Genomic DNA, 5,194 nt, shown 5'->3' on the forward strand with positions numbered 1-5,194 from the left:
CTTTCTCTCTCTCTCTCTCTTTCTGTTTGTCTCTCTCTCTATCTATCTGTCTGTCTCTCTCTCTCTCTATATATATATATATATCTGTATCTGTCTGTCTGCCTCTCTCTCTCTCTCTCTCTCTCTCTCTATCTGTCTGTCTCTGTCTTTCTCTCTGTCTGTCTCTGTTTCTCTTTATCCATCTGTTTGTCTGTCTGTCTGTCTGTCTGTCTGTCTGTCTGTCTGTCTCTCCCTCTATCTCTCTGTTTATTTTACAATCCACTGTACATTGAGAGCCAGTTTTTCTGTTGCTAACTCGTCCCACACCGTTGAGCGCACACAAACAAACAATACATCAAAACGTGCGGCTCGATCTGACTCGGTATGCTATCATTCAGTTTTCCAGAATATCAATTTTTCGCGTTGTAAGACGCGAAAAACTACCAAACATCTCCCATAAGGAATGAATGGGACGAGGTCAAAAAAGTTGCAAATCTTCAACATTATTCAAACGTCTCTTGCTCTGGCATACGTTGACCTAGACACACCATTCGAACTGTAAAATGTACATACAAGTCCAAATTATCAACGTGATGTCATACTTTTGCCTTAGCTTTCGTAGTTTTTTCGTCACGGGGCAAAGCGCACAGCCCACTCTCGCGATTCCCCGGCGGGGAATTGTCTAGTTAGTGGGCTGTGCTCGCAAGCCCACTATGGACACCTCTATAGCTCTGCTATAGGGTGTCCATAGTGGGCTGTGCGAAGCACAGCCCACTATTGTTATTCCTCGCGCCTCTTCTTCTTATTATTTTTCATCCTCCCGCTCTTTTTCGGCAGCTAACTAGTCCCGCACCGTTTGTCGCACACAAACAAAAAATATATCAAAACGTGCGTCTCGATCTGACTCGGTATGCTATCATTCAGATTTTTGAAATTCGAATTTTTTGCGTCGTAAGACGCGAAAAACTGCGAAAAATTTCCCATAAGGAATGAATGGGACGGGGTCAAAAACGTCGCAAATCTGCAACGTTATTCAAACATCTCCTGCTCTGGCATACGTGCGCCTAGAAACACCATTCTAACTTTAAAACGTAGGCACAAGTCTCGACTAATTAAGTTGTATTTGAACTTTTTTCCTACGATGTATAGTTTTTGAACTCTGACCCTTTAACGACGATGAGTGATTTGGGGAAAATTCAGGGTTTTCAATGAGTGTGTATGGCGGAATGTTCGCGCAGCAGAGTGCAGGAGACCAACTGACAGAGTGAGAGAGCCTCAAAAAAACACTCAGAAATTTTCTCTTTCCGTGACGATCCCAGCCACAAATTATGCTCAAAAACAGTGATATTTTCCAGAGTTTTAGCCACGCTTGTCTTCTCTCTCACAATGTGTCCGCTTTTTCGGTCGGATTTACGGTTTTTGAATTATCTGCCTCTGACCGACCAGAGCAGCTCTCACTTCCTCCATTCACTCCAATGTTAATCGCGAAGAGGATTTTCGAAATTGCACCCTTTTTCAACTCGCTCGTGTTACCACATTTCGGACACGAGGACCACGAAACTTGGTGAGCGTGTTCTTTAAGGCATTTCTGGCTTGATCGTGAAAAAATTTTGGTGCTATCATGTATGGTTTTGAAGATATAGCACCAGTTTGACGTCCTGCATGTGAGGCTGAAAGGGCTGAGAAAACAGATGTCCCCAGTCCGTTAGCGGGGGGGGGGGGGGGGGGGGGGTCAGCACGATCACCGTGGCAACCGAGATCAGCTGGGCAAGCACAGACAGTCTGTCTGTCTCTCTCTCTCTATCTGTCTGTCTATGCATATATCTCTCTTTATCTGTCTGTCTCTATCTGTCTGTCTCTCTCTCTCTCTATCTGACTGTCTGTCTCTCTCTATCTGTCTCTCTCTATCTGTCTGTCTCTATCTGTCTGTCTGTCTCTCTCTCTATCTGTCTGTCTCTGTCTGTCTGTATCTGTCTGCCTCTCTCTCTCTATCTTTCTGTCTCTCTCTATCTGTCTCTCTCTATCTTTCTGTCTCTCTCTCTCTCTCTATCTGTCTGTCTCTGTCTCTCCCTGTCTCTCTATCTCTCTGTCTTTCTCTCTCTCTCTCTGTCTGTCTGCCTCTGTCTCTCTATCTATCTCTCTCTCTCTCTCTCTCTCTCTCTCTCTCTGTCTGTCCTTCTCTCTCTCTGTCTCTCTCTCTATCTTTCTATCTCTCTCTCTATCTGTCTCTCTATACATATATCTCTATCTGTCTGTCTGTCTCTCTCTCTATCTTTCTATCTGTCTCTCTCTATCTGTCTATCTCTCTCTCTCTCTATCTCTCTCTCTATATATATCGGTCTGTTTCTCTCTCTCTGTCTGTCTGTCTCTGTCTGTCTGTCTGTCTCTCTCTCTCTCTCTATCTGTCTGTCTATACATATCTCTCTCTCTCTCTCTCTCTCTCTCTATCTGTCTGTCTGTCTGTCTCTGTCTGTCTCTCTCTCTCTCTCTCTATCTGTCTGTCTCTCTCTCTCTCTTTCTGTTTGTCTCTCTCTCTATCTGTCTGTCTCTCTCTCTCTATATATATATCTCTCTGTATCTGTCTGTCTGCCTCTCTCTCTATCTCTCTCTCTCTCTCTCTCTATCTGTCTGTCTCTGTCTTTCTCTCTGTCTGTCTCTGTTTCTCTTTATCCATCTGTTTGTCTCTCTTTCTACCTGTCTGTCTCTGTCTCTATCTCTCTGTTTATTTTACAATCCACTGTACATTGAGAGCCAGTTTTTCTGTCGCTAACTCGTCCCACACCGTTAAGCACACACAAACAAACAATACATCAAAACGTGCGGCTCGATCTGACTCGGTATGCTATCATTCAGTTTTCCAGAATATCAATTTTTCGCGTCGTAAGACGCGAAAAACTACCAAACATCTCCCATAAGGAATGAATGGGACAAGGTAAAAAAAAGTCGCAAATCTTCAACATTTTTCAAACATCTCCTGCTCTGGCATACGTTGACCTAGACACACCATTCAAACTTTAAAATGTAGATAAAACTCCAAATTATCAATGTGATATCATACTTTACCCTTAGCTTTCGTAGTTTTTTCGTCACGGGGCAAAGCGCACAGCCCACTCTCGCAATTCCCCGGCGGGGAATTGTCTAGTTATTATTTTTCATCCTCCCGTGATTTTTTGGCAGTTAACTTGTCTCGCACCGTTTGTCGCACCCAAACAAAAAATATATCAAAACGTGCGTCTCGATCTGACTCGGTATGCTATCATTCAGATTTTTGAAATACGAATTTTTCGCGTCGTAAGACGCGAAAAACTGCGAAAAATTTCCCATAAGGAATGAATGGGACGAGGTCAAAAATGTCGCAAATCTGCAACGTTTTTCAAACATCTCCTGCTCGGGCATACTTTCGCCTAGAAACACCATTCCAACTTTAAAACGTAGGCACAGGTCTCGTCTATTTAAGTTGTATTTGAACTTTTTTCCTACGATGTATAGTTTTTGAACTGTGACCCTTTAACCATGATGAGTGATTTGGGGAAAATTCAGGGTTTTCAATGAGTGTGTATGGCGGAATGTTCGCGCAGCAGAGTGCAGGAGACCAACTGACAGAGTGAGAGAGACTCAAAAAAAACCTCAGAAATTTTCTCTTTCCGTGACGATCCCGGCCACAAATTACGCTCAAAAACAGTGATATTTTCCAGAGTTGTAGCCACACTTGTCTTCTCTCTCACAGTGTGTCCGCTTTTTCGGTCGGATTTACGGTTTTTGAATTATCTGCCTCTGACCGACCAGAGGAGCTCTCACTGGCTCCATTCACTCCAATGTTAATCGGGAAGAGGTTTTTCGAAACTGCACCCTTTTTGAGATCGCTCCCGTTACCACATTTCTGACACAAGGACCACGAAACTTGGTGAGCTTGTTCTTTAAGGCATTTCTGGCTTGACCGTGAAAAAATTTTGCTGCTATCATGTACGGTTTTGAAGATATGGCACCGGTTTGACGTCCTGCATGTGAGGCTGAAAGGGCTGAGAAGACAGCTGTCCCCAGTCCGTTAGCGGGGGGGGGGGTGTCAGCACGATCACCGTGGCAACCGAGATCAGCTGGGCAAGCACAGACAGTCTGTCTGTCTCTCTCTCTCTATCTGTCTGTCTATGCATATATCTCTCTTTATCTGTCTGTCTCTATCTGTCTGTCTCTCTCTCTCTCTATCTGACTGTCTGTCTCTCTCTATCTGTCTCTCTCTATCTCTCTCTATCTGTCTGTCTCTTTCTGTCTGTCTCTCTCTCTCTATCTGTCTGTCTCTGTCTGTCTGTATCTGTCTGCCTCTCTCTCTCTATCTTTCTGTCTCTCTCTCTCTCTATCTGTCTGTCTCTGTCTCTGTCTCTCCCTGTCTCTCTATCTCTCTGTCTTTCTCTCTCTCTCTCTGTCTGTCTGCCTCTGTCTCTCTATCTATCTGTCTCTCTCTCTCTCTCTCTCTGTCTGTCCTTCTCTCTCTCTGTCTCTCTCTCTCTATCTTTCTATCTCTCTCTCTCTATCTGTCTGTCTATACATATATCTCTATCTGTCTGTCTGTCTCTCTCTCTATCTGTCTCTCTCTGACTCTCTGTCGCTCTCTATCTTTCTATCTGTCTCTCTCTATCTGTCTATCTCTCTCTCTCTCTCTCTCTCTCTCTCTCTGGCATACATTGACCTAGGAACACCATTCGAACTTTAAAATGTAGATACAAGTCCAAATTATCAACGTGGAATTCAACTTTTGCTCTAGCTTTCGTAGTTTTTTCGTCACGGGGCAAAGCGCACAGCCCACTCTCGCGATTCCCCGGCGGGGAATTGTCTAGTAATAATAATAATATTTTTCATCCTCCCGCTCGTTTTTGGCAGCTAACTAGTCCCGCACCGTTTGTCGCACACAAACAAAAAATATATCAAAACGTGCGTCTCGATCTGACTCGGTATGCTATCATTCAGATTTTCGAAATTCGAATTTTTCGCGTCGTAAGACGCGAAAAACTGCGAAAAATTTCCCATAAGGAATGAATGGGACGGGGTCAAAAACGTCGCAAATCTGCAACGTTATTCAAACATCTCCTGCTCTGGCATACGTGTGCCTAGAAACACCATTCCAACTTTAAAACGTAGGCACAAGTCTCGACTATTTAAGTTGTATTTGAACTTTTTTCCTACGATGTATAGTTTTTGAACTCTGACCCTTTAACGATGA

Source organism: Acanthopagrus latus, chromosome 4, assembly GCF_904848185.1.
Source record: "Acanthopagrus latus isolate v.2019 chromosome 4, fAcaLat1.1, whole genome shotgun sequence".
Lineage (NCBI taxonomy): Eukaryota > Metazoa > Chordata > Actinopteri > Spariformes > Sparidae > Acanthopagrus > Acanthopagrus latus.